This window comes from Triticum urartu, chromosome 7, assembly GCF_003073215.2.
Source record: "Triticum urartu cultivar G1812 chromosome 7, Tu2.1, whole genome shotgun sequence".
In the NCBI taxonomy this organism is placed as follows: domain Eukaryota; kingdom Viridiplantae; phylum Streptophyta; class Magnoliopsida; order Poales; family Poaceae; genus Triticum; species Triticum urartu.
In genome coordinates, this window is record NC_053028.1 from 423,176,136 (window position 1) to 423,186,388 (window position 10,253).

A 10,253-nucleotide genomic window follows, 5' to 3' on the forward strand; every position below is an offset into this window, starting at 1 on the left:
AAGAATGAAGATCCCCCTCTCCGGGGCCCCAAACGGACTCCAGATGTGGCCTCCCGATGATGAACATGAGGCGACGGCGGCTCCATCTCGTGGATCATGATAATTCTTTCTCCCTGATTTTTTTCTAGAAATATAGGATTTTATATCATCGGTTTCAGGGTCTCTGGGCCACCAGGTGGGGACAACCCACCTAGGCGCGCCTGGGGGGCAGGCGGGCCCTGGTGGGTTGTGCCCACCCAGGTGCCCCCTCAGGTGACTCTTGACTCCAGAAATTCTCTTTTACTGTATAAAAAATCCTCGCAAAGTTTCGTTCCATTCCCAGAACTTTTATTTCTGCACAAAAACAACACCATGGTAGTTCTGCTGAAAACAACATCAATCCGGGGTTAGTTTCATTCAAATCATGCAAATTGGAGTACAAAATAAGAGGAAAAGCGTTAGCAAAAGTAGAAACGTTGAAGACATATCATACTTCCTTCGGCGCCGCATTGCACCGCCTCAAGAGAGGGACAAGTTTGCTTGGGAGTACAAGAATTCTGCTGACAGGATGCGACTGTAGCTAGACCCCACCAAGAACCTGACGGTATAGGGACATGGCTGGCTGTGCGAACAATTGTGTGGAAATCTTGGGCCATTCCATCTGCCGGCAAAGGTTGTCCCCCTACAATGGATGATGTTGGCGTTCTAGGAACGGGGGTCCCCAGACGTGCCTGCCTACGGCCCGCGGCGTGGCTCCACCAGCGGCCCTGTACGGCCCATCCTCACCAGCAAACATTCAAGACCCTCGCGAGGGGGACGACGCAAGACCTCCTCAGAGGCGACCTCACCAGGCTGGCTCGCAAGGGGCGGAGAGATCAAGGCAAGGCGAACCTCGCGAGGTTCCAATGACGCAAGCCATGACGATCAAGACCAGACGGGCGCCAGCACACACAGTGTCCTCGTTTCCTCTTTGGTGCTAAGGAGGCAAGCGCAGGCGAGGAGTTCCAAGGCATCAGGCAAAGGTTTCCATATCGGTGTAACAAGACCAAGACCAGCATGATGGCAGGATGGAGGTCACCATGGAGCCCAAGACAACGTCACCACCAGAGCCTTTGGCAGGCGAAGACTACTTTTGTCAGGATAGCTTGTACTAGTTGTCCCCCTTCAAATTGGCCGTTGTGGGATCCCTTCTTGCTCAATATTTGGGAAGAGGACCAGGGCCTCTATAAATAGAACTAGCCACCACAATAACTAGGGATGGTGGGGGGTCTGGGATTGGACCTTGGATCGGAGCCATTCCATCCTTAGCCTCACACAAGTTCACCATGCACAAGAACACCTCTCCTCAAGAGGCTGTTCTTCCCTTGTAAACTGTTCATCCTCCGCCTAAGAGACAATCCATCACACCACACTAGAGTAGGGTATTACACGACAACGGTGGCCTGAACCAGTATAAATCTTGCGTCTCATGTTCTTTGGGTCCGTCTAGCTAGGCCGTGAGATCATGGAGTGTGCTAGATAGAGAGGGGGGAGATCTTCATGCGCACCCCGGTGCTCGAACCTCAAGGGTTTTGCCGGAACCCAAAATCCGACATTTGGCCCGCCAGGTAGGAGTGCGCCAAAGCTTCGCCCCTCGACGGCCTCGCCTCTCTGACCAACTCTCATGGACGCCGCCTCTTCCCCGATTAGATTGACAGGCGCCCTCCGCAACGCCGGGGGTTCCGGGCCTTCACCCCCGCCTTGCGGCGGGTCCAGTGGCTGCACAAGTTCAAGCTGGAGATGCCGCCCCGTTACAATGGTGTGGTGGATTCGGCGGCCTTTCTGCTGGCGTACGAGGAGGCTATCTTGGAGGCCGGGGGTGACGACAAGATCATGGACAACTAGTTCCCGATGGCCCTCGCCGGCGTGCCGTGCGCCTGGCTCCTCCATCTGCCAGAATCTTCCATGGCCTCTTGGGAGGAGATGCGCGACCTCTTCATCATGCACTTTGGGGGACCAGCACCCCCGGTCATCACGGCTCTCCTCGGTGGCTCGCAGGCGCCACCCTCGGACCGTCATATCAAACCGTTCTTTCGCCAGATCGGTGCCGCCACCACACGATAGGGGGCTCCCCCGGGGTGGGCGGCGCCCAAAGCCGACCTAATCTTCGACTTAGGAGACCACCCATTCAACACCATCAGTTCGGGTGTGCTTCCGATGCTTTGCACGCCGACCATATGTAGTGTAGCCGTCACCAAGACCCTCATCAACGGCGGTGCCGACCCCAACGTTCTCTCTATGGAGGCCTTTAGTCTCCTTCACGTACCGCTTGATCGGCTCCGCCCCAGCCAGTCCTTCTCCAAAGTCGGCGGCGGGTCCTCCAACCCCCTGGGGCAAATCCGTCTCCCCATGAATTTCAGCACGTGCGACAACTACCGCACCGAGCGAATCGACTTCGACATCTCCCACATCGATTTGCCGTATAACGCCATCCTCGGGTACCCGGCGCTGGCCCAGTTCATGGAGGCGACCCATCCTGCCTACAACCTCATGAAGATGCCAGGTAGCAATGGCGTCCTTAACGTGGCCAGGGACACCAAGGAAGCTGTGGCGGCCCTCAAGCTAGCCTTCAGGGCCACGGCGGCAGCCTTGCCCGGCTGTCAAGGTCGTGCCCAGGGACAAGGGTGCTGCGCCGACCAAGAAGAAGCAGATGTTCACCCAAGGTCAAGCAAAGACGAAGCAGATACCAGTCGACGTGGACGGGGCCTCTGGCACTACCTTTATCATAGGCACCGACCTTGACCCAGATCAAGAGAAGGAGTTGGTGGGCTTCCTGCGAGCGAACAAGGAAGTATTCGCCTGGGAGCCCAAGTAGCTAGTTGGGATCCCGAGAGGAGTAATTGAACATCATATGATGGTGTGCCCCAATGTGCGCCCTGTGAAGCAGTCCTTCATCGTTTAGGAAACCAGCAAGCTGGAGGCAGCAGGTGTCATTCGCGAGGTCCGGTACCTGGAGTGGCTAGCAAACCCAGTCGTTGTGCCGAAGAAAGGAGGAAAGGAACGCATGTGTGTCGACTTCACCAACCTCAACAAGGCTTGCCCTCAAGACCCGTTTCCGCTGCTGCGCATCGACCAGATTGTTGACTCCACCGCAGAGTGTGACCTATTGTGCTTCCTGGATGCGTTCTCAGGATACCACCATATCAAGATGGCAGTGGAAGATGTGGAGAAGATAGCTTTCTTAACCCCATGTGGGGTATACTGCTAGACTTGCATGCCATTCGGGCTGCGCAACGCAGAAGCAACCTTCCAGCGGCTGATGCACATCGCCCTAGGGCGGCAGCTTGGGAGGAACGTTGAGGCCTACGTCGACGACATTGTGGTAAAGTCTCGGGAAGCAAGAACTTTGATTCAGGACTTGGAGGAGACCTTCGTGAGCCCGCGCCAGGTGGAACTGCGGCTCAATCCGGAGAAGTGCGTGTTTGGTGTCCCTTCGGGCAAGCTGCTAGGTTTCCTCGTGTCTCACAGGGGGATCGAGGCCAACCCGGAGAAGGTCAAGGCAATCGAAGACATGAGCCCACCACAAAACCTCAGGGAAATACAGAAGCTTGCAGGCTGCGTGACTTCGCTGGGGCACTTCATCTCCTTGTTGGGGGAGCATGCCTTGCCGTTCTTCAAGCTGATGAAGAAGAAGGGTCCATTAGAGTGGACCCCCGAGGCCGACCTAGCATTTCAAGACCTCAAGAGATACTTGACCAGCCCGCCGGTGATGGTGGCGCCTCGTCCTCGCGAGCCCTTTGTACTCTACCTGTCTGCCACACCCCATTCCGCTAGCGCGGCGCTGGTGGCCCTCAGAGAGGAGCCCCAAGTATCTCGCGAGCCCTTTGTACTCTACCTGTCTGCCACACCCCATTCCGCTAGCGCGGCGAGGGTCTTGAATGTTTGCTGGTCTTTGAGGAATTTGAGGAATTGAGTTGATGTTCTTCGCAATCTCTTCAACCGCTTCAAAAGACTCAACAATGAAAATGTTCAACAAACCTTAGATCGCCTCACTGACATCTCAAATGAGCTTCAAGCACTTGGTGCCACTGACATCACCGACCATGATGTGGTGAAGAAATTGTTGAGATCGCTTGATTCGTCATTTGACACTCTGGCATTGATGATACAAGAACGTGCTGATTACAAGTCACTTGATCCCACTGATATTCTCGAAAGGCTAAATACTCATGAGTTCCAACTTGCTGAAAAGAGAGATCTCTATGGTTCAAGCTATGGCAGAACACGTGCACTGAAGGCCAAGGCATTATCTGAGTACGGAGATGAAGACTCTGGTAGCAGCCTTGGTGATCGTGAAGAACTAAGCCATGATCTGGCTCTGCTTGTGAAGAAGTTCCAAAAGTTCTCAAGACATGGTCGCCTTGGAAGACCCTCAAGGAGCAGTGATTCCTCATCCAGTGACTACAAGTGGAGGCTCTGCCACAAATGCAAGAAGCCTGGACATTACATTCAAGATTGTCCTCAATGGGAAAAGGAATCAAAGAAGAAGAAATACAAGGATTACAGTTCTGATGATGCGAAGAAAAAGAAGAAATCCACAAAATCCTCATCATCAAAATCCTCAAGGCCTTCATATCACAAGAAGAGCAGCTCCAAGAAGGCCAGGGCATTCATTGGCAAGGAAATGGACTCTGAGGCTGAATCTGAAGAAAATGAGGAAGAGAAGTCATCTGAGGAGTCCGAATCCGGAGTGGCGAGCCTAGCTCGTGCTACTGCATTCGTCAGCAAGTCTATCTTCAACACTAAAGAAAATTACCTCACCAACAAAGCTAATGAAGGGGATGATGACTACGCTCCCACCTATTGCTTCATGGAAAAGGGTGCCAAGGTACTCAAATATACCTCATCTGAATCAAGTGAGAATGAATCTGATGAAAACCTTAAGCCCAGCTATTCTAAACTTGCTAAGATTGCTGTAAAACAACAAAGGGCTTTAGAAAAGGTTCAAAAAATGCTAGACAAAAGTGATGATATGTTGGGTGAAGAAATGGATCGCACTAAAGCCTTGACTGAAAATCTTCAGAGATTTCACACTAGGTTTGACAATCTTCAAAGTCATCATAACACTCTCTTATCCGATCATGAGAAGCTTTCTTATGAATTTCTTCAAATAAAGCAAGATCTTGAAAAGCTAAGAGTGAGTTATGAAGATCTTCAGAAGGAGCATGATTCATTACTTGCTCAACATATCAGCGCTTCTCAGGAAGAATTTGTTCCTCCATGTTTGAAATGCATTGAACGTGAAACTGCTAATTCTTCACCTGAATTGTAACATCCCAAATTTTCAATTTGGAATGTTATACATAGATCACCCATGCATATCATGACTTATTGCATTTCAGTTCTGCAATCATCGTAATCCTAAGCAACTCAAGGACCCACGGAGAGAGTTGGGGATTTTCCTGTTTTCATATTTGATTTTTATCAAATAATGAAACGAGGATTTTGATTTTAATAATTTTTCTCTCCGAAATATTTCATATTAAATCAAATGAGTGGAGATAATATGACTTCTCCGAAATAATTGAAATATTGGAGGAAAAAATATGAAAACCATTTATTGGATTTTATTTGGTTTTATTCGGATTTTATTTGCATTAGAAAAATTGCATGTTTTCAAAATTGCATTTTAGGGCCAAGAAAATGTTCAACTTGCCATAAATATTTTATTTAGACGGTGAAAATTTGTTTTGGCATTTTTAGATTTTTATTTATTTTTCTAGGATTTTTCTTCTGTCAGCGGAATTATTTAAAAAAATATCTCGCGCCCGACTGGGCCTAAGGCCAGCCGAGCCAGGCCGGCCCGAGCCGCCACCGCCTCGCGCGCGCGCACCGCCGACCCGGACTCCAAGTCCGAGCCGGACTCCCCGCCGCCACCGCTGCCTTGCCCCCTCCCCCAAGCAGCCGCCGCCCCCTCCCCTTTAAATATCGCCGCCCCCCTGGAGCCCAAGTCGCTGCCGCCCGCAGCCCCTCGCCCCGCCGCCTGCAGCCGCCCACGCCGCCGCCAGGAGCTGCCGCCGCAACACGCCGCCGCCGCAGCCCCACCACCCCCCGCCGCCCCGTCACCGCACCGGAGACCCGCTGGAGCCGAGCCAAGGTAGCCCTCGCACCGCCCCGGTTTTCTAAAGAAAAACCGTTCGGGTTTTTTTAGAAACCCTAGTTTTCGTTTTTTTAAATAGATCGGTTTTTCTCCGGTTTATTTATTTAGCGAGCGTTCGCTCGTTCATTCATTTTAACGAACGCGTTCTTCGTTTAGATCCAGATAACGAACGTTCGTTCGTCATTTTTCTTTTTCTCGGTTTTATTCTGCGATTTTTTCTGATCGTGATTTCGGATCCGATCTTAATTTCTGATTTTCTTCTCGCTCGTTTATCGGAATCAGGCGATTCAAGCGCCTGGAGTTTCGTCTCGAACCCCTCTTTCCGTTTAATCAACTCAAACAAGTTTTTGTTACTGTAAAATTTGGCCTAGTTTCAGATTAATAAACGAAGCTTCTTTCTTTCGCCGTTTGACTTTCATTGCTCCGTTTGATTTGATTCTTTTTGCGTACCGGAGTTCTTAAGTTGAACTTTCTGGTCAACCTCTCTTATTTGAGTTTTGTTGGTGCATCGTTGCTTGTTACTTATGTATGTTATTGTTTGCTTGGGATAGAATTCCCGGAGTGTGAGGCGTGTTACTACGAGTCTCTAGGATTCGCGGATCGTCAGCTAGGCAAGTAACACTTTGATCATATCCCATTATTACCCAGTTGTTATGCATTAGTTCCAATCCTCAAACATTGCATGATTAGGATATCATTAACTTGGGGGTTGGGAAGTAGTTGCTGAGGTAGAACCTATTGCCCTGTTATATTCAAACCCTTGGGAGTTACTTCTACGTATTGCTTATATTGCTATGCTATGCTCGTAGACGTGGTTTGGGTTTGAGTGAAATTCATGTCAGATGTGAGATTGTTAATTAATGGTTCAACTTAAGGTGGCAACTTAATCAAACAACTGGGTGGATTGAGGCACCTGGGGGACCCAGTGTTGTCTGTTTTTTTGGAAATCCCGGGGTGCCCGTGTGATCTTCCTATGGACCGCCACCGAGGCTCAAAGGGAACTGAGATGATTCATGCTAGACACTTCCATGTGCAGCCATAAGCTATTATGGGCTCTAGCATAGTTGAGTAGTTACGTGAAGCTCTTGAAGAGGTAGATCAGCAGGTAGTGGGTTTTTTGTAGGTTCGGTATGGTCTACTCGGAGTAGAGAGTTAACGTTCCCGAAAGACCGTGTCTCGGTCATCCGTTTCTCAAATGCCATGTAGTGCGAGAAATCCAACGGAGGCGATCGAGTCTTGTGGGGAAAAGTGCGCAAACCTCTGCAGAGTGTACAATCTAATCATGGTTAGCCGTGTCCCCGGTTATGGACAAGTCTTGAGTATCTAGTACTTGGGTTATCACATGTATCTCACCATGTTTAATTAATACTGTTGGGTTGTTAACCACTTTAATTGGGATTGAGTTGGGGTTACCTTCTCAATGATGTTTCAACCACCATGATAGTTAAATTAGAATCTATTCCTTTGTTGTAGGAAAAAATTGGCTTTTTGCAAAACTATAACCATAGAGCTTTCCACCAGCCAAATATGCATGTAGTGATAGCATTAGTCCGTTGCTGCTCTACTATGTTATATTGCCAGCATATTCCATGTGCTGACCCGTTTTCGGGCTGCAACGTATTATGTTGCAGACTTTTCAGACGAGGAGTAAGGTTCGTTAGGTTGTTGTTGTGCAGCTAAGCTATGCCGTTGGAGTTGATGGACCCACCTTATCTTTCGAGCCTTCCGCTGTTATCGCATTAGATGGCCTTAAGCCATATCCGTGTAATAAGTTCTCTTCGGAGACATTCGATGTAATAAGTGTGTGATTGCTACTCTGTTATAAATCCTTCAAGTACTGTGTGTGTCAGCATTACCGATCCAGGGATGACACTGAAGCACAGAGACTTGACCATGTGAGGTCGGGTCGCTACATGAATGTTCAAATGCTGCTAATGTTTCAAATTCTTCACATGCCTCTGCTATCACTAATTCCTCATCTGAGGACTTTGCTTGTATCACTGACGATGCAGGGCTGAAGGAATTGTACATGACAGGCATGTACAAAAGCCTCAAAGGGCATCAGGCTCTTTGTGATGTGCTTAAAAAGCAGATCCTCAACAGGAACCCTAGGAAAGAGGGTATTGCCTTTGAGAGGAAACTCAATGCTGATGGTACATATTGGAAGCCTGAGCAGTACCCCAAAACTACATGGGTTGCTGCAAAGGGACCTCCAGTTGATCCATCTAACTTATCTGAATTTACATGTGAATCTCCTCGTTCTGGTGACGAGTCATTTGACTCCAACTATAAACTATTCAAAAATCAGAATGGTGAAGTATTTGCTAGATATGTTGGCACTAACTGCAGGATCGGCTCCCCTATGAAGAAAATCTGGGTTCCCAAAAGATGCCTTGAAAATCTTTGGGTGAATGTCATCATGATGCCACCTGCGAAGAATAGGAACCCCAGATCAAATTCTTCATACGTACTAAACTCCTCACATGGATCAAATTCCTCAAAAGGATCAAAGTCCTGATATGAACATCATCGTGCTAACTCGTCTGTTTCGCAGGGAAGATCTAAGGATTATGGATATGTGCATTATTCTTCAAATTATTATGTCCATAAGTCCTTGAAGAATTTCTCTGCTTACTCTTATGCTTATTCTAACCCCTCTTATGTGAAACGAAATGGACTGCCTTCTATGCCATCCTTCTCGTATGGAGCTCGCAGAATGATGAACTCTTTATCACCCCTTCAGATGTGGGTGGTGAAGAAAAAGAACTAATCTCGTCTGCAAGGTCAGGTCTCCAGACGTACGTAATTGTCTGAAGAATTTGCTGGAGACCTGAGCATGCCTGATAGGACGCAGGCTAATCATGAAGAAATGAACTTTCATTTCTCACGTCCTCATATTGCTTTATCTGTTCTTTTGCTTGATGAAATTGATCTGATGAATTGATGTCATATTCTTCACTGATGAAGTATATGAGTTTGTAAGATGCACTAATTCATCTGCAGGATGATCAACCCAAAGCCACTGAGTGGGTCCTCGATAGTGGATGTACAAACCACATGACTGGTGACAAGAATCTATTGATGGATGCTCCATTATCTCCGTTGCATCTGAAGAATATCATCTTTGCTGACAAAGGCAAAAGTACGGTATTGGGTCTAGGTAAGGTTGCGATCACAAAGGATTGACACATGGACAAAGTGATGCTTGTTGACTCCTTAGGATACAACCTTATGTCTGTCTCAATGCTTTATGATCTTGATATGGTTGTTGTCTTTGGCAAGTACCGTTGTGTTGTGGTTATGGAAGCTGACAATTCCAAAGCATTCGAAGGCTTTAGGAGAGGAGACCTGTATATTGTTGATTTCTCTACAGGATCACAACCAGCCGTGTGCTTACTTGCAAAAGCTTCAGAAGGCTGGCTCTGGCATCGACGACTTGGTCATGCAGGCATGAGGAATTTGCACACGCTTGCGAAGAAGAAGCATGTCATTGGCATTGAGAATGTGAAATTCCTCAAGGATCACTTATGCGGAGCCTCTGAAGCTGGAAAGATGACCAAGGCCAAGCATCCAGCGAAGACTATCATGACCACTACTCGCCCATTTGAATTTCTTCACACGGATCTCTTCGGTCCTAATCATTATTCTGCTATTTCAAATGAAGCATCTCAATATGGCTTTGTTATTATTGATGACTACTCTTGTTATACATGGGTACACCTTGTTACTTACAAACATGAAGTGTAGGAGGTCTTCAAACAATTTTCCTCGAGGGCTTCAACCAACTTTGGTGTTAAGATCAAGCACATCAGAAGTGACAATGGCACTGAGTTCAAGAATTCTAGTCTCGATGACTACCTTGATGAACATGGTATTAGTCATGAGTTATCTGCTCCTAATACTCCTCAGCAGAACGGCGTCGTGGAGCGCAAGAACAGGACTCTTGCTGAGATGGCTCGCACTATGCTTGATGAATACAAAACGTCTCGTCGGTTCTAGACTGAGGCAATTGATACTGCATGCCACATCATCAACAGAGTATATCTTCACAAATTCTTCAAGAAGACTGCCTATGAACTCCTCACTGATAGGAAACCCAATGTAAGTTATTTCAAAGTCTTCGGTGCTTAATGTT